Source organism: Chionomys nivalis, chromosome 23 (genome assembly GCF_950005125.1).
Source record: "Chionomys nivalis chromosome 23, mChiNiv1.1, whole genome shotgun sequence".
NCBI lineage: Eukaryota > Metazoa > Chordata > Mammalia > Rodentia > Cricetidae > Chionomys > Chionomys nivalis.
In genome coordinates this window covers 32,987,735-33,008,085 of record NC_080108.1, presented here as the reverse complement: position 1 = coordinate 33,008,085, position 20,351 = coordinate 32,987,735, and the positions used below count along the sequence as shown (strand labels likewise).

The 20,351-nt window shown below is 36.7% G+C and overlaps 1 long non-coding RNA gene across 6 annotated transcripts in view; it reads right to left on the bottom strand.

Annotated features, from left to right (window-relative positions):
* LOC130865073 (uncharacterized) overlaps positions 1 to 20,351 on the bottom strand; it is a 134,080-nt gene that overhangs the window by 84,600 nt on the left and 29,129 nt on the right. For all 6 annotated transcript variants that reach the window (XR_009056070.1, XR_009056072.1, XR_009056068.1 and 3 more), the window contains exons 6-8: positions 16,247 to 16,505; positions 14,260 to 14,309; positions 10,636 to 10,743 (exon numbers count right to left, since the gene is read on the bottom strand). This is a non-coding gene — a long non-coding RNA (uncharacterized LOC130865073). The remainder of the gene's footprint in view (positions 1 to 10,635; positions 10,744 to 14,259; positions 14,310 to 16,246; positions 16,506 to 20,351) is intronic.

Here is a 20,351-nt window from a genome sequence, read left to right as displayed (position 1 = left end):
CATCAGGCTTGGATCCCTCAGTTTACATCTAGTTTTACTATGGAGTTTAGCTTTCGTAAATCTTAGAAATAATGTTATCTTTGTATAGAGCATTACTTTGAGGATGCCGACAGCTATGCCATAAACCTATGTATTCAGATAAGACATCGAAAACTACTACCCTCTCTACCTTTAAGATACCCAATCCATTTTCTCTCCCCATCTCCCCTTCCCCCAGCTCACCTCCACCCCCGTGTTCCCAACATTTGCCCAGCAATCTTGTCTACTTCCAATATCGAGGAGGATAAATATATGTTTTTCTTTGGGTTCACCTTTCTATTTAGTTTCTATAGGATCAAGAATTATAGGCTCAATGACCTTTGTTTATAGCTAGAATCCACTTATGTGTGAGTACATACCATATTCATTTTTTTGGGTCTGGGTTATCACACTCAGTAAAGTGTTTTCTATTTCCATCCATTTGCATGCAAAATTCAAGATGTCATTTATTTTTATTCTGCTGAGTATAATTCTAAAGTGTGTATATACCGCACCTTCTTTCTCCGTTCTTATATTGAGAGACATCTAGGTTGTTTGCAGGTTCTGGCTGTTACAAATAGTGCTGCTATGAACACAGTTGAACAAATGCTTTCATAGTATGATTGGGCATCTCTTGGGTATATGGCCAAGAATGGAATTGTGGGATCCTGAGGTAGGTTGACTCCCAGTTTCCCGAGAAACTGCCACACTGATTTCCAAAGTTGTTGAGATGGAGAAAGAGTGGATATAGGAGCAAGGAAGAAGATATCTTAACTCAGGGAGCCATTTTAGGGTTTGCAAGAGACTTGGATCTAGAGGGGTTCCCAGGTTTCCAAGTGTATTTCCCCAGCTAGGTCCTTGGGCAGCAGAGGAGAGGGTGCCTGATGAATATCTTGCATATCACCATAAAACCTTCATCTGGTAATGGATAGAGATAGAGACAGAGACCCACATTGGAGCAAAGGACTGAGTTCCCAAGGTCGATGAAGGACAGAAGGAGGGAGAATATGAGCAATGGAGTCAGGACGGTGAGGGGTGCTTCCACCCACTTTTATGGTGAGACTGATCTAAGGGGAGCTTACCAATGACAGCTGGGCTGGGACTGAAGGAGCATGTGATCAAACCTACTCTCTGAATGTGGCTGACAATGAGGACTGATTGAGAAGCCAATGATAATGATACCAGGTTTTGATTCTACTGCATGTACTGGCTTTATGGAAGCCCAGTTTGTTTGGATACACACATTCCTAGACTTGGATGGAGGGGGGATTGTCTTAGACTTCCCACAGGGCAGGGCACCCTGACTTCTCTTAGGACTGGAGAGGGAGGGGGAGGTAGAGTGGAGGTAGTAGGAGCGAAATGGAAGGATGGCAAAAGGTGGAACTTTTTAATAAGTAAATAAATAAATAAATAGAAAATTAGGCCTCTAATTCTTGAATATCTACATGTTTTCTACCTAGATCCTAATTGTTCAAAACTTCAGCTCTTCATCTCTTTGTTGTTTCATACAATGTAATAAGGATGTGGTTATTCCTAGGCTGTTCATGTTAAATTTGGCAGCATAGTGAAAAGTTGCAATAGATATTTACCCACACAAGGTATAAACTTATCTTCTCCTTCATTGCTTTATGATGGATACTTTACATGAACTTCCTTGCTGTCTTTAAGTCCTGCCACAATAGCGTCCACACAAATGCTGTCTTTCTTTCAAGATATTTTCTGTAATGACTAAGGATCCATTCAAGCTTGTCACCATTGTTTTGTAGTACCTCAGTTTCACCATTTCTTTTTCTTGTTTTTCTTTTATCTTTTCAACATAGCATGTCCACATTATAGACAGTTTTTGCATTACAATTAGTTAATTAGATCTTTCCCAAAATTCCCAACTGTATAAATATACTGTTCCAAGAAATTATAGGAAAACTATGATTTTTCTATGCCAGTATCAAGATCAAGTAAGTATTTGAGTCTTTCTTAAACATCTGTTTATTGAATGCTATGATTCCAAGTGACCCAGATAATGTCTATATTTCTTTTCACACCTCATTCCCTCACACATCCAGAATCCATACTTGTGACACCCAAGGAAACCATCTCTAGTGACACTGACACATGCGTAGTGGCTGATATGTAATAATTCAACATTGATTGCTACTTAGTGCTATTCAGTTGGGTTTTGGTTATAGGGATGAGCAGCTGAGAAATGGAATATAGCCAGAGCATGACGAGTAAGGATGTGCTATGATGAAACTGTTATTATCTCTCATTGCCTCAGATAGCAGGAGTGTGTGATTTCAAATTGTTCCTGGAATATGAACCAATGAGGAGAAAAATCTCAATTCCACCTATAGGAACAAATCTTGTGGTCCCCTTGGAGATCTCCATCAGAACTGCTGACTAATTTCTCCCTCCCATTTCAATGAGTGGTGCAGCAGAATATATGAAAGTGAAAGTGGATGACAAAAAAAAATTGCAGTTTACCTCAGACTAGAATGCAATCATCAAAAGAGGAAAGCATTGTGAGGTAATTAGGAGGTGATTATATATCACACTTTTCTTGGGTCTGTATCCTGCCTATCTACCTGAAATCCTTCATTTCTGCCTCCGGATCACTGATTATTATTCTTCGCTACCCAATTACAGTTTACTGGGGTCACATTAAGAAATGCCACATTGTATTCCCTAAACACACTGATTGTGGAATCTGCCACTTGAAATTTTCAGAATCTGAGATGCCTGAAGCTTTCCCCAATACAGCAATTATCATAGTGCGTCCTCAAATGGTATATATGATCAGTACATTTCCAGTTTCTGTCAGGCATTGACTCCCAAAGTAATTTTTGATTACAGAAAATGCAGAATCAAAAACAAACCAGTATTCAGATATTAAGGGTGAAGCAGTGACTTCAGAGACTCATGCACACTTCCTATACTGCAAACAGGAACAATAAGGTGACTCTAACAGGAGCAGGGGCAATCTCAGAAATTCCTTGAATTTTCAAGGTTTCTATTGCTACTGTATCCTGTTGGTCTCTGGAACAAATAATCTTCTCTGGGTTTGTTTATAGCCAATCTCCTCGACTAAATTCCAGCTAAAAGCTGGACTTTAGCCAGGAGCCTTGCTGGCAAAATCCCTCAGTGCAGAAGAGAGATTTCAAACCAAGGACCAGAAAGCACAGGAATGCATTTAACATGGTGATCTCATCCAGAGCTGATGATTCATCTGTGTCTCCCTCCTCCTTATGTGTTGTAAAAAGAAGCAGAGCCATTTAAAGGGGGACACAGGATAAAATGTAATTTTACCCTTTGTTTTGCCTCCAGTTAACAATAGACAAAGCTGGCTAATTATGATGGGTTGCCACAGCTGATGTAGAAGTTTCTTCTATCTGTGCTTTCATTGGTTAATTAATAAAGAAAACTGCTTGGCCTGATAGGTCAGAACATAGGTAGGTGGGGAAGACAGAACAGAACTTTGGGAGGAAGAAAGAAGAGTCAGACGCCATGATTCTTCACCTCGTGGTGCTACAGAGATTATTAGAAATGGGTTAATCGACATGTGAGAATTAGCCAGTAAGAGGCTAGAACTAATGGACCAGGCAGTGTTTAAATGAATACATTTTCTGTGTTATTATATCCAGGTCTAAGCTAGCCATGCGGGACCCGGGCAGGACAAAAAGCAGGCCTGCTCGCCTCATCACTACACACAGCAACCTTGCAAATGCTTTTGTCTACATGCTAGCTTTATACATGAAAGCCTCCATTTCTTTCTGTGGTTTATTGATTGTGACTTTGCGCTGTGAAGTGCATCTGGCTTCTGATTTTTTTGTGATCTGTTTTTGTCTCTTATGTGTATTTTTAGGCAGTCAAATTTTAACTAATTATGTTATATATAATACATGTAATATGTATTATATCTAAACATAGTATATGATTACAAGTTTTCATATAGTTGAATTAGAATATATAATATACTTAAGTCCATTAGAGTTTTGTATAAGGGGATGGGCGGATAGTGGAAAGAAATGTTGATTTCAAGCCCTCTTTATTATACACCTGACTGTAATAAAGTATCCCAATGTGTCTTAATGATACAAAAGGAATTGAAATTAATTGATTTCTGGAAAAAAATAAATATTTTTCTATTCTCAATATTTATGTTTGCCTGTTTAAAGTTCTTATAAATATTTGCACCCCCACCTTTGCAAGAAGTGACTTTTATAATTTTTCTCATCATATGTAATTATATACATACAATATTCTTTTAATATAAATTTATAAGTATTTGTTTAAAAATTCACTAGATTCAAAATACTAGAATTCCTCTCAAAATTTCATAATCGCTATTAAATCTTATATATATTTTCTATCTTTAATATATACATAATATATTTAACAAAGTTGTATGTCCATCAATAAGAAACAATTTATTGGTACATGAGTGCCCTACATGGCAAGATATGTTGAAAATAATTCTAAATTTCTATCTCAATTATCTAAATACTATAAATAGCCACTTTAATAAGGGTTTGGTTTCATTGTCCTTCTTCTATGCATACTGTGTTTTTGAGCACTGGATTTACTACAAGAATTATGTATTTAGTTCCAGTTTTTGGAAATTAATTAGGGCAAAAGTGACTACATATTAATCAAATAATGGTTTGATGCAAATATTTATTAAAACTTGTAGATTTGAGATAGGTTTCCTCCTGGGATTGAAATGTGCCTTTCTAGCCTAGCTGGCCGTGAATACTCAGACAGCTTCCTATTACCACACTTCTCCAATATCCTGGAATTGTACAATACCAGCATGCATGCTTTAGAAAATCAGCATTCCAAAAATTAATTGCAGGTTTACGAATTTCCAAATGAGCATATTCCTGACTGAGAGTGCTACCTGACTGTCTCAGATTTCAATGAACCTTCAAGTCATAAAAATTAAGGTAATGAGTAAAAAATCACACATCACACAATTAACTACTCTAAAGATCACTGTATTCTACTTACCCACCAAATATGATATGGTCCCCTGTAAACATCAATGTTAAATTATCTTTATTTAATAGTAGATAATAATGTCAAGAAGTAGGCAAATGTCTGGGTTCTTCTTCTATAATCCTTAAGCATATAATGTAATAAGAACAGCATGGAAGAAAATCCATGCCCATTGACCCAAAAAAAAGTGGATAAAAAATGTTGACACATTTACACAATGGAGACCTACTCAGCGGTAACACAAAGACATCTTGAAATTTACAAGCAAATGAGAATCTAGAAAAAAAATATCCTAAGTGAGGTAACTCAGACCATAATGATGAGGATAGTTTGTACCTAATCATAGGTGAACAACAACTATAAATCATAGAATAGGGAACCAATAGACCAGGACCACAGAGAAGCTAAGTAGTAATGGGAACAATAATGAAAAAAATAACCATAGGAATGGGTAAAAGACAAATACAATGAGAAAAATGGGAAAATATGGGTGCGGTGAGATGGAATGCAGAAACTAAGAACAAAAAGAGCAAAGGAGAGGAAAAAGCTTGAAGGAACAGGATTGTCAAGATGGGGGATGGAAACAGAGAGTAAGGAAAAAGTTATAGTCATTGACAGAAACATTAGGGGAATAACTAAAAGATGGAATTGGAGGAATTCCCAGGAATTCACAAGGATGACCCCAACTAAGACCCTATGCATTAGTGTGGGCAATACTTGAACAGCTTTTGCCTTGTTGTCAGATTGATGACTAGACTATCTTAAATATTGATGGAGGAAGGTCATTGGTTAATAAAGAAACTGCCTTGGCCCCTTTAATAGGACAGAAAATTAGGTAGGTGGCGTAGAAAGAACAGAATTCTGGGAGAGGGAAGCCTAGTCAGGCAGTCGCCATGATTCTCCCACTCCAGACAGAGGCAGGTTAAGATCTTCCCTGGTAAGCCAACTCATGGTGCTACATAGAATATTAGAAATGGGTTAGATTGATATGTAAGAGCTAGCCAATAAGAGGCTGGAACTAATGGGCCAGGCAGTGTTTAAAAGAATACAGTTTCCGTGTAATTATTTCGGGGCATAAGCTAGCTGGCGGCCAGGAGCCGGGCAGCAGGAATGCGGCCCACAGCTCTTAATACAACAAAATATCATCATAGAACCTACATCCAGCAAATGATGGAAGCAGATGCAGAGATCCACAGACAATTACAGGGCAGAGCTTCCAAAGTCCAGTTGAAGAATGGGAGGAGTAAGAATGCATGCAACGAGATTAAGGTCGTGATTGGAATACCCACTGCATCAGTTTACTTGGGCTAATGTAAGCCTAACATGTCTGGCCTGACAGTGAGGGAAGCAGCATAGTATCAAACTAAGTGCTCTGAATGTGGGAGAGATATGTATGGCTGGAGCAGACTGTAGGGCCTGTGGCTGTGGGACCTAGATTTATCCATCTTGCTTGTTATGATTTTAGGGAACACATTCCCTGGAAAACTACATAGCAAAGTCTAGATATAGTGGGAACAAAATAAAAATAAAATTAAAAATGAAACAATTAAATGCTCATATGAAATAAAATAAACAACTAATGAAATTGCCTGTGTTACTCATGTGTCTTTTTAAGGTACCAGGTAAACCATATATACCAAACAATAAAAATATATGAAAAAGCAAAATAGAGTCATTACATATAACTTAGTGTTATTTAAGTGAGATTTTCTTTTAAATAATTGCAAGTCATAGTCAGAAAACAATGTGTACTGGAATATTTCCCTTTACTGGGTTTTCTTTATCTCCTTGGAAACAAATTCACATTGTTTTTACTCTTTAAAATTCTGTTATATGGTTACTTCATGTCACAGAATGGGAGGGACAGCCTGAATAAGAAAATGGGCCTGTTCATTAATCCCATACTTTAAGGCACTTGTATATCACAGCCCAGCTTTTGGTAAGATATTCAGCATCAGTTCAGCAGGTTTAAATTCCAGGATCATGTGGTTGTTCTCCAATTTCTAGACATGAGCATTCAGGATGTAATCACTGCTGAATAAGTGAAATACATAAGGAATAATATATATTTCAGACTAAATACAAATATAAAATAGTATATGCCAACATTATTATGAGTAAATTTAATCATAAAATTTCTCAAGTGGATAAGCGAGAATGGCAATTTATGTCTCCATCAGCATATGAATAAAATGTATTAAAAAGGGACTGTGTATTAACTATCCAATAACAGGTTATGTAACATTCCTTTATAGTTTGGGATTATGTGTCGTTTAGATTGATTGAGAAAGATCCTGACTGGATTATGTCTAGGCAAGACAAATTTAGGGTGAAGAACCAGACAAAAAAGTAGTTGGGGAAAATGGAGGAGTCTCAGTATCATGAGAAGGTGTGGGAAGGAGATGAACTTTTTATATTTAGAAAAGGTACCAATCCACATGTCAGAGCACATATAAGAAATATAACTAATATAAAATATACAAATTAGCTAGTAACTTGCCTGTCCTATTTGCTGAGTGTTTAGAAGAAATAGTATTTTTTTTCTGCATTTATTCAGAAACTGTTTGTTGGGACACAAAATTCTGCCTAATGATATTCTGTTGTAGGGACCAAATTACTGTATAACAAATAAAAAATATATATCTTAAAAATTCTAAGCACTCAAAAAATAGAAACAAACATGGCTTCTGAATAAGTGCCTTTTCTCTGCTAAGATCAATGGTAGTGGCTAACAGTGGAATGACTTTTGTGCTGGGTGCTGCTGACTACCAGGAGCATAACTGGCCCTCCATCTAAATACGTAATAAGGTATATTAAATCAGGACTGTATGTAACTCAGTGTAAGAATGGACCCAATAATGCCCCAGAGGTGCAATGGTAATCATGGCTCCCTAAAACGTCAGCCATGAAGCTAGTCTCTAAGGGAACTGAGGGCAAGGACCCAGCCACAAATGCCATGCAACAACATATGAGGTACTCTGTACAGTGTAAACTGCAACTAATCTTAGTTTAAGTTTTGTTTCGTCTGATCAAAGAACAATGCAATGTTCAGGAAAAGAAGATCAGTACAAAAAAGTCTCTGAACAGACTACTGTGTGTTTGTTAATATGCATGTACCAGTGTTTCTGCATGTCTTTATTGATTTTTGATATGTAAATTATGAATTTAAATGAGTTAATATTGATGAATCACTGATAAGGTGAAATTTATGTAATTGCTTTTTTAATTCATTTTCTATTCACTTTACATTTTACAGTTCTCACACTGACTCCTCTTTCCTATGCTTGCCCCCCCCCACAGCATATTCTTATCAATTCCTCGCAAAGGTAAAGCCACCAATGGGGAAGAAACATACCCTGGCACATTAAGCTGAAGCAGTTCCTAAACACTACCACATCAAGATGAGCTAGATATCTCAAGATATGAAATTGTCTCTAAGAATTAGATCTTGAACCAGAAACAAATCCTCTCCCAGGCCTCTTAAATTTACCAGTCTACACAACTGTCTCCCACAAGCAGCTAGCCTAAATCAGTGAAATACAGGTTTCACAGGTGTTGGTGTAGAGTTCCTGATTTCACATGAGCTTGGTTCAGTTCTCTGCAATTTTCCCTCTCAGGATCTTAAACCTCCCTTGCTTTTATAATTCCTGCTCATTTGGCATTTTGTTATTTCCTCATACCACTGAAAATTGTTTCTCCTACCCAAGCCTCAGTACTATATTCTAATATCTCAATTCATTGTATGCAAGTCAGTACACTTATTGGTGCTAATCTGACCTTTAAAAGCCCAAGTATCTTTTTGCATTCTAAATTGGAATTTTCAAAGGCCAGAGATTCTAAAAGTACACGTCTTTCTTCAGGGTCTGTTACTCCTACTTGTACAGCTTTCGTTTTTGTAAAAAGTCACTATAGGATTCTCTCTTGACCAGTTTAAACCTTGTGTAATATTCAATTCTCTTGCTTGATCCTGAATCCTATTCCTAACAAATGGTAAGTGAGTGCAAGCTATAACATACTGTTTCTTGCTTAATTTCCATTAGATGACTTATACCTTCAAGTTGTCATTATGTCAGTATGTCAGTAGGCATACTGAGATCTGAGTTTTTGATATACCACAAGAATAAGCATTTTTTTATTACTTGAAATTCATGAATTCACAGGTACTTATTAATCTTTTACAACTTGTCTAATGATCAGAGTGTTCAGATCTACACTTGCTTCTTTTAGGGTATATGCTAGGATGATTTGACTTAAGATGTTTGTATAGGACATTGTGAAAAATAAAAGGTATTTTGGCCAAGGGTGTGGTTGCTCAATGTTTGGTGATTTTGAGAGAAAATTACTTAGTTTGTTCTTTGTATCATGGCAAGGAAGTATTGCCTCCCAACCCATTATTGGACTGAGGCATATAATTTTTGAATAATTAACTTGAGGCATATAACAGTATTCATTGGGAGTCCTTTAATATCTATATATTTTTTCTTGTAAGTTTTTATCTTAATCCTTATCCCTTCCACAAGTATGGAAATGGGTCGGTCAAGACAATAAATGATGGCTCCTCAGAAGTGAAACTGGAGTATGGATGTTTTGTGTGATCAATACCAAAAAGTCAAGGATACCACAGGTGTTAAGTAAAGAGGAAGTGCTTGGGAAAAAGTAAAAGTGTACATGGGTTGAATAACAAAGGATTATAATTGTAAATAAATTTGTAATGGGACGGAAAAACAGTAGTTAACTGACTATGCATTTGCTTTGAAGATAATTTACAAGCTAGAGGAGCTTTTGTGGGTCATTTTCAAAAACAGAAATTTTTAGAATTTGTAGAGTAGCTCAGCCTTGGATTTCCCAAGTGTAGTTCATTAGACACAGAAAAAAATGAGGTGAAAAATCAAGACCATTATAACCTGAAATTAGCACAAATTATTCTTTTCATTGGCGGGGTCTCATAAGGGAGGCTTTGAATTTGCACATAATAGGGAAAACATAATTCTGCCTGGAATGGTTAGAAGTGAGACAGGACACTCCTATCCACCATAGGAACTGTAAGATGATGAATCATTTCTATTACTGTTTGATTATAATCAGCCTGTGCCTAGAGAGCTATAGGTAGAAACTGCGAAGTACAAGAATAAGGGAGTTTTCAAGCCCTTTGTTTCTGTTGAGCAATGCTGAGAAGTAGAAACTGATGAAGAAATTAAGCAGAATCTAAAAAGCTTGAGGAACTTAGCAATATTCCTTTCATAGAAGTTGGAAACTCTGTAAATCTCCTCTTATCAAAAAAGCACTCGTCTTCTTATCCAAGAGCTGTTTTAGATCAAGCAATGATGCAGAGACCTCCTGGAGTAGTGCAAACACTTAGAATTTGTTGTGTATCTCTCAAATAAGCTAGTTTCAGAGAAGGTAGTTGAGGAGGAGAGAAAGTACAAATGTTATTAGCAATAGAGCAAAGATATGTGCAGTACAAATAATAATTTAATTGCCCTGAGTCCATTCAAACAACTCAAAGAATTAAGAGCAACCTGAACTCTGTATGGCCCAAATGCTCCTTTGATGCAAATGCTGCTGGAGTACAGGATTTTAGAAGCCTTACACTATGGGAAATGGAAAGAACTGGACAAAGCTTACCTGTCAAATGGAGACTATCTGTTGTGGAAAACCAAACATGCAGAAAAATGTTGGGTCACAGATCAGAGAAATCTGACCCCGCAACTTCCTTTTCTTTTCATATGCTTTCTGGTGAAGGAATTCATAGAAAAAGAAATCAGCAATTAAATTTTGAAATAGTAGTATAGGCCCAAGTTTCTTCAATGACAAGAAGGCCTGGAATAAACTTCTGTCTTCTGGAGAGCACACGGAAGAATTACGTCAAATAATTCGGGGACCTTATGAATTGTTTCATGATGATGTAGTAACCAAAGAGATTAATTGGAGACACAGAAACTTGATGCTTGAGAGGTAAAGCTAGCCTGGGACAATGCTATTTTAGCATTTCAGTCTGCTTTGAGACCATTTAGAAAGAAGAATAATATTTCTGATTATATTCAAATATCCTCAGATATTGGACATTCATATAGCCAGTGGCTAGCTATGACTTCTACTTTACAGGCATAATCAGTTAAAGGTGTTCCCCCCAACAAAGAAATATGGAAATTGTAGATTGATACATGATTTAAGAAACTTTTATGAGAGTTCATGGGAGCTTTACATCTTGCATTGCCTTCTGTTTCTTCCATAAAAAATGATACTTTTAATATTGTTTTAGATTTAAAAGATTCTTTTTATACCGTCCCCTGCCCTCACTGAAATTGTCAAAGATTTGCAGTTAGTGTTTCATTGGTTAATTTCAAAAATCCAATTAGAAGATATCATTAGAACATCTTGCATCAGTGTATGACAAAAGGTTTTATGTTATAGCAGAAATCTGTGGCTCAGTCTACACAAAAATCTTTTTTTTTTTTTTCTACACAAAAATCTTACATTTCAGTTTTCACAAGTTTATATTATCCTTTAAGGATGATGACTTGCTTATCCATATAAATGAAGTAAGTTTGTAATATATTGTCAGCTTCAACAGAATCCTATCCTTGCAAGGTTAATAACTGCCCCAGTGAAAGTTCAAAGACAGCCATCTTTTGAATATTTGGGACATATGTTTATCCAAAAGAAACTAAGCCTCAGAAATTGGAAATCAAGAAAAAAGATGACAAACTTTGAATGACTTTCAAAAACTACTGTGGGTTATAACAACAATCACTGTGCCTTCATGTGACCCACCTAGTTCCTCTACGGTAAATTTTGTGATTTCCTTCAGAGTTGTTGATTCATCTACTGATGTTAGATTCTACTCTGTATGCAGTGACTAAGTTTTATTACTATTGGTTAGAAGAGAACCTGTTTTGGCCTATTACTGCGACAAATATAATCAGGCAGGAAATCTAAACAGAGATATAGAGAAATAGTAGCCAGGATTAGGAGATACCATGTAGCTGAAGCATAAATATGTCGTGAAGCCACAGTCATGTGGCTATAACAGAAATTGGTTAATTTAAGATGTAAAAGCTATCCAGAAATACACTTGAGCCATTAGCCATATGTTGTTGTTATGAATGTAGATTCTATGTGATTATTTGGGACTGGATTATTTGGGACTGGGTTCATGGGAAACAAAGCAGATTCTCTGCTTTTATCATGGTGCCCAATGTTTGACAATGAGCATCAGCATAAAGCCTAAGGCAAACAAGCTGGGATGATCTTTTCACACCTGATAAACATGAAAAATAAAGAATTCTCCTATGAAAAAATGATTACACATATGCAATAAAGATAGACTCATTAAAAATAAACCTCTGAACAGGTCATAGTTGTTTAAAAAATGTTCATAGTCTTAATAGTAAAGTTGATATAGGCAGGTATATAATGAAACAGCTTTTAAAAAATTAATTAAACAAAGTCTTTTTAGAGACAGTAAGTATAAAACAGTAGAGACTGTCAAAGATTAAAGATGTAAAAATAATAAAATAAATTATAAAGTAGTATAAAAAGTAAGCCACGAAAAGAATCAATGTACACAAAGTGTATGAATTATGTTTATTACTGTGATTTCTTTAAATTTTTTGATGGCAGAGGGACACTTGATTCATGGGCTCCTATGGTATATGAAAACATATATTTTAAAAGCATCAAAATTTGAATCTAAATATATTCTTTTAGTTTTTCGTTTTTTCAAGACATGGTTTCTCTCTGGCTTTGCAGCCAGTCCTGAAACTAGCTCTTGTAGACCAAGCTGGACTCAAACTCAAAGAGATCCACCTGCCTCTGACTCCGGAGTCCCAAGTGCTGGGGTTAAAGGTGTGACCATCACCACGTGGTAGATATGTTACTTTTGAAAAAATGTCCTGCTTTTGTTTCCACAGATGAGAACCTGTAGATTGTTTCCATGTTAATGTTATTTGATGGAGCAAGACCTCCCAAAAGGTCTCTTGAAACCCTATAAAAAGTTTCCCAACAAGCAGCAGGAAGCATATTGGAGAAAACTACATGCAAATTTGCAAATAATTATTTATGTTGATCTTTATTTAAAGTGGGATATTATATATAGAAATGAACACTTTGCATTGGTATGGATCTTAGTTTACTGATAAAAATATAAGGTAGATTTTGGTATATGTATTTCTACTCTTGGTTAATGTATAGTCTTTGGAGGTCATTTAAATGTAATGTATAATTAAGAAATATAGATTAATAGATAGTCATAAATAATAATCAAATTATTAGTAACGTTATTTAGGTGTTCTAGATATGCAGAGCTATAGTTAAGTTAGAGATAATCTTCAACACTTCAAAGTCCTAAAGAATATGGCATTTAAAAGGTTTTAAGAACTTACATATTTCTCACCAGTGAAACATGTCTGCTTCTGGCAGCACAAATTACTTCATTTGTGGGTGCTCATAATGGAGGTTATGTTTTCTAGCATGAACAGCAGAGATGGTTTCCATGAAATGGTGAGAAGTAAGACAAGACTCTCTGCAGACAGAGTAGCTGATAGATTAAGAAGTATTTATGGGACTGTGATACAGTCAGTCTGAGCCTAATAAGTTGAAGAAGAAGCCACAAAGTACCATACTGAGGATCTTTAAAATCACGGACTTCTGACTAGGAATTCTGAGAGTCAAAGATGGTGGAAAGCTAGAACAGGAGCTAAAGGCCTGAGAGACTTAGTAATTTCACTTTCACAGATGTTGAAGTCTCTGAAAATCTTCTGTCATAAAAGCACTACTCTTCTACTGTGATGACTGGTTTAGGTGCATCTAGGGTGCAGAAATCTCCTGGAGCAAGGCAAACACTCAAGTTTCGTTGTGCATTTTTTGTACAAGCTAGTTTCCAGAGAAGGAGTGAGCCAATAAAAAGATGTCAGGGATTTCAAACGTTTCTAGAATAGAGCAATGAGATGCTCATGGAAATCTACTCAGACAACAAGGTCTGAAACCATTCAAACAAGGCAAAGTATTAAAAGCAACATGAGCTCAGTGTGACCAGATTTCTCCTTTACCGCACGCTGCTAGATTATACGGATTTAAAAGCCATACTCCATGGACTGGAAATAGATGGCCAGTGTTTGCCTGACACGAAAAGACTACCTGATAAGGAAAACTGAGTTTTGAAAACAAAGTCAGTCCACAGCTGTGAGTAATCTGGCCCAAGTAGTTCTTGGAATAAACTTTCTTCGGGAGAGGAGACAGAGGACTTACCTTAAATAATACCGGGACCTGTTGAGTTGTTCCAGGATTTTGTCTCCACACTGATGCAGCCATCAATAAGAATAATGGGGGATCCAGAAGAGAGATTTTTGATTTTAAACAGTTTGCCTATGAGAGTACTAATGTAATATATCAGGCTGCTTTGACATCTTTTAGAAAGAAAGGATACATTTCTGATCACATTCAAAATTGTTGAGAAATTTTAACTTCATACACCCAAGGACTAGTTATGCCTGCTGCTTTGCAGGAAAAACAGGTAAATATGTTCCTTCACAACATAGATATCTGGAAAATGGAAACTGATACAAGAATTATGAATAGTTAATGAGACCATGCACGTAGGTTGAGCTTTAGAGACTAGATTGGATTACCTTCTCATTCAGGTATGGTCCAAATGGTACCTATACAATATTTTAGATTTAATAGATTGATTTTACCATGTATTTGGCTCCAAAATGTTTTCAAAGATTTTCATGTCAGGTTCCTTCAGTCAATTAAAGGAGCAAATTGGGAGATATCATTGATAATTGTTGCCTGAGGTAATGGCAAACAGTGTAATATTATGCCAGATATGTGTGTCTCATGCAATACAAAATATTCAAAATATTTTTCAACAAGTTTACATTATCCATTACGGATCTTGTTTCTCCATGAACTATGAAGGAATTTAGTTAGAACACTTGTCCATCTTCAGCAGAGCCTTGCCATTGAGGGTAGTTAATTCCCCACAGAAAATACAAATGCAGACACCTTTCCCATTTTCAGGACCATATGTCTTATCCTAAAGAAATTAAGACTCAGTAATTAGAAATTAGGGAAGATAGCTTGCAAACTTTGAAGGAACTTCAGAAATGACTGGTAAATATTCAGTGACTGTGCCTATTTTAAAATTGTCTACAGAAATTCTTGAGCAATGCACTGCAATTCGTAAGGGGAGAAGTGACCCTATTTTCCCCAGGTTCTATATTGATGCTGTTAGTCAAGTGCTGACTCAGGTGGAGTATTCCCTGGCTTCTTGAATACACAATCTCAATAAATAAATAAATAAATAAATAAATAAATAAATAAATAAATAGACAGGAGAGAGAGAGAGAGAGAGAGAGAGAGAGAGAGAGAGAGAGAGATGAGAGTTACCCTTTAGTCACCATATAATACATAGCATCATGCCCTTTTTATTCTAAATTTTCTAAATGTGGTATTCCACAAGCATTATACCATGCATAGATTTTGGCATGATGGTGTAGAAGAGAATTTTGTCTAAAGCCAAATGCAGAGATCATTGCAATGGATTATGAAAAGGACAAAACCCTTTTATAATATACTGTCAAGTGCATGTGTGTGTGTGTGTGTGTGTGTGTGTGTGTTTACTGGAAGAAAATGAACCTCTATGGCTTCCTGAAAATTTGGTGTAGTGGGTTGATTAGAGGAATACCAAACTGGATGATATTGTAGCTGCTAGTGCTTACCAAGAGGGAATGGAATGAGATTGCTGAAATTGTGTTCCTGAAACTCTGTTGTCATCATACTGCAAGCTGGCAAATAAAGGAGGATAGAGAGATGGGTGGCGAATCCAAGTTCTTGGTAAAACTACTGCATAGAACACCCAGACATCTGTGAGTTTTAATAATCTAAATCCATCAAAGGATTGTTGATTGGATATTTGGGCATGTATATCAAATATATCTTGGGACACAGAAATTAAATTTGCCAGTGAAGTGTTTCATCTGCTGCTGAACTAGAGGTCCTGGAGAACTGAGATACAGAAATTTCCCTGATGTGAAAAAGAATCTTGATAAAGCAATCAAACACTATTTAAGATGTAATGAGTGAATAAAATCACACTTCAGCATATAAGGAAACTTAAAAATGTGCTTTGCTGCTAATATTCAGAGTTCAAGGACTGTAGCAACTGAAACACATCTTTCAGAGATGATAGCAACAATGCAGTAGGATTCTATTAGATGAAGAAGACACTTACCTCACAATCACAAAATCATTTCCTTTCATTACAAATTGTAGAGAGCTGCGTGGAGCTGTACCTGATGGTGCTGGCTTCTGCCCTCCGCGATCCCGAAAGCGAGTGCTCTCTAACAACTCCTTATATGGCTAAAGCCTGACTCATGCTCTCATCATGCAATAATCGTCAGCTGCTTGCATATGCGTGGACGTATGGACAGTGCCCACGTGGCAATCCAGGGTTGGCGTCCCGTGCCTATTTAAGGGCTGGGAGAGGTTTGCTTGGAGAAGGAGAGAGAGAGAGAGAAAGGAAAAGAGAGAGAAGCTGTAAATAAGGTCCTGAATAAACTGCTTGCAAGAAGAGCTCCAGTGTTGCGTCTTCCTTGCTGGTCGAGGCAGGTGCGACAACAAATAAATTATATGAATTGTAATTTAACCTATTGTGTTTTATTGTTAATATTCATATAAAAATTTTGATGTTGACCTGTAAATGTTCTTTTACTTCTTTTCTCTATGAAAATGTGTTATCATTTTGAAAATGGTTTGGGCGTGACCTATTGCATACACAGAGAAAACTATCAGACTGCCCAGGGTTTCCTCTCTCTGTGGTTACCATGCTTCACAGCAAAGGTTGGTTTTCTTGTTCCTGTTTTTTGAGCTGGACCCTTATAAAAAGAAAATATAGTTTGTATATCTTGGAGTTAACCTAGGGTTCTTTGACCCATGTCCATCAACAGAGGCAGGGTAAATTTCCATGAGTTTGAGGCCAGCAAGTTCTACAAGGGTCAGTTATAGGACAGGTTCCAAACCTACGGAGAAATCTCGTTTCAAAAAACAAAAAAAAAATCAGCAAATATTCTGCTAAAGACAGCCTGGATGAATTTGCAAATAGGACATTCCAATTTAGTTACCCTTTACTTCTGTAGTTACTTTTTTAGTTACTTCTTTACTTGGAGGTATTATAGCTATAGAAACATTTGTTTTGATAGATATGAATGCTTTCACTATATTTATCAAGTTATTTGTGAAGTCACAATGGAAATTTTTCTCAGATGTATGTGGCATCAAGTTACACACTTTTCCTTCACCCTTTTTAAACAGAGTCTGGTAATAAATGATAAATAAAATCTTTCTCCATCTAGGCAAGCAAGAAAAGTCGTGCGTTACAGAATACGTGTATCATTGATGAGTAGTTATATAATGTTGAAGAAGGCAATCTAAGAATCAAACAGCTGTTTGTCCTGTTGCATTAATTAAATTAAAAATAGTTCAGACTGAGTTTAGCATCTTCAAGGCTACATGAGAGCATGTTTTGACCTACGGTGTGTTGACTGATTGCTTTGCTAAGACAAAATTAAATTTTGATCTAAGATGTTTTTACTTGATATTTGGAGATGTAGGGAGAAGATTTCAATTTTAATTCTCTGTATCAAGGCAAGAAAGTCATTTGCACTCCCCTTCCCCACATTTTAGACTAGGGTTCGTAAGATCGTGTATAATAAATTTGAGGCAGATTTTCAAGTATTCACTTGATGACTTTCCAACTCTATCAGTTGTCTCTTTTTGATATCTATCTCAATCTTCATCATTCCTCTCAAGTATGGACAAACAAGTCAGCCAGGATCCTGAGACTGCATATATCATTAAAATACTGGATAGAGCTGGATTTGTGGCAAGGCCAGCTGGCCGGGGTCTGAAAAAGCATGGGACAAAACCGGTCTCACTGAACATAACGGACAATGAGGACTACTGAGAACGGAAGAACAATGGCAATGGGTTCTTTTTTTTTTTTTTTTTTTTTTTTTTTTTGGTTTTTCGAGACAGGGTTTCTCTGTGGTTTTTGGAGCCTGTCCTGGAACTAGCTCTTGTAGACCAGGCTGGTCTCGAACTCACAGAGATCCTCCTGCCTCTGCCTCCCAAGTGCTGGGATTAAAGGCGTGCGCCACCACCGCCCGGCTGGCAATGGGTTCTTGATCCTATTGCACGTAATGGCTTTGTGGGAGCCCAGGTAGTTTGGATGCTCACCTTAATAGACCTGGATGGAGGTGGGTGGTCCTTGGACCTCCCACAGGGCAGAGAAACCTGCTTGCTCTTTGGGCTGAGGAGGGAGGAAGACTTGATTGGGGGAGGGGGAGGGAATGGGAGGTGGTGGCGGGGAAGAGGCAGAAATCTTTAATAATTAAATAAATTAATTAATTAAAAAAAAAGACAGAGTTTTCTCTGTAGCTTTGAAACCTGTCCTGGACTAGCTCTTGTAGGCTTGCACTCACAGAGACCCGCCTGCCTCTGCCTCCCAGGTGCTGGGATTAAAGGTGTGCGCCACCACAGCCCAGCCTCCCCCCTTTACTTTTATAAAGTGTCTTTTGTTTATGTGCCATGTTTGTCGCATCTTTATCCAGAGACAAACCTTTGTTCCACTGGGACAAAAACATCCCTGCCTCATTCCCCTTCGCCCTCAGCCCCCATGTCCTTTACCACCACTCCCTAGCTCATTCTAACACAGACCTCCCCATTTTCTCTTCTTCAGAATGACACCTACAAGGTCATTTTGCTGCTGTTTTTCTACCTGAGTCAAAAAGCAACCACTCGAACTTTTCTTTCCCACTTAATAAAGGATCTTTCTGTGAAAACAGAAAAAAAAATACTGGGTAGGTGCAGATGTTTTTAAAAAATAGATTATTCACAACTAGTTTGGTGCAGTTTTTTATTAAAACTATCAGATTTGAGATATGTTTTGTTTTTCCTTTGGCTGGGATTTGCCAGCCTAGCCTAGCTGTCATTGTATGCTTGGAGAACTTCCTGTTTCCACACTGTTCTTATGTTCTGGAATCGGATAACAGTAGCTCTAGATTAAGTCTACACCTGTAGCATAAAATTTAACATTCCTGGTTTATAAATAAAATATTTAAGGAATAATTACAGATATGTTAAACTAAACATAAACATAAAATAATATTTCCCAAGTATTTTTATAAATATATTTTCATCATAAAACTTGTTAAATAGATGCAAGAGTAGAATTGTATATCACAGTAGGCTTATAAATAAATTGCAATAAAAAGGACATTTGCATGAAAAAGGCAAGACCATGGTGAACAATATTCCTTTAAAAAGTGTCAATGTATATTGCATGGACTGGTTTAATAAATAAGCTTTATGACACATACCTAGGCATGAAAAAGTAGGTTGGAGAACCATACTAAGTGTCTTCTGTGGAAAAAGAGTGGTATCAGTAATGTGAGGTGATACAGAGACTAGGATATGTACTTGTTATACCTAGAAAGCTAATAATTCATGTGGCATAGCCTAAATAAGAAAAGTAGGGTTTACAACCTAGGGTGGAAGCAGTAATAAGTATAATCCATCAAAAGAGTATTTATAATTAATAACAGTCTCTCTGCGGTTATTTGGGAACCATCTGGTGGGATAAAATATTCTACCTACAAATGGCAATCCTACTAAGGTCCAGACATTCAACATAAGACATAAAAAGGTATTAAGAAAGAGACAAACCACCGAAAACTGGAGCCAAAAGCAGTTTTTTGATGACAACATTCCTTGGCTAAACTCAATCCTAAGGGCAAACAGAGAAATGACTCTTATAAGAGCCAGCTTCTAGGCTGAGTGCTACTAACACATGTATGGCTCTTTTATGAGGTCCTTGATAGAAAATTAAATGGGGTTAATGAATAATGGGAAACAGTCTACTAGTAGTCAGCATGGACTGCACAACTTCCCTGACCTACAGACGTAATCAGGACGCCCTCATACCTCAGTCATAAAGCTGGACTCTCGGGGACTAGGAGAGAAGGATCCAGTAAGTAATGCCTTGTGTCAACACATACATGTTAATCTGTATACTTGTAAATTGCAACCAATTTGACTATAACCCAAATACAACACAACTATCTACTCCAAACTTCACTGTATTTTAAGATTTGGCTTCTACGATCAAGAAAGAACCATATAGAAGATCAAAAAAGAAAGATCCAGGCAGCAAAAGAAACTCTAGACTGGATACACAATGATTAAAAATATACAGATGCCAGTGTCTTTACCATTCTTTTATAATCCATACAAACATTAAACAAGAATCCCAGGTATAAAAAGCCTCAGAACAATTTTGT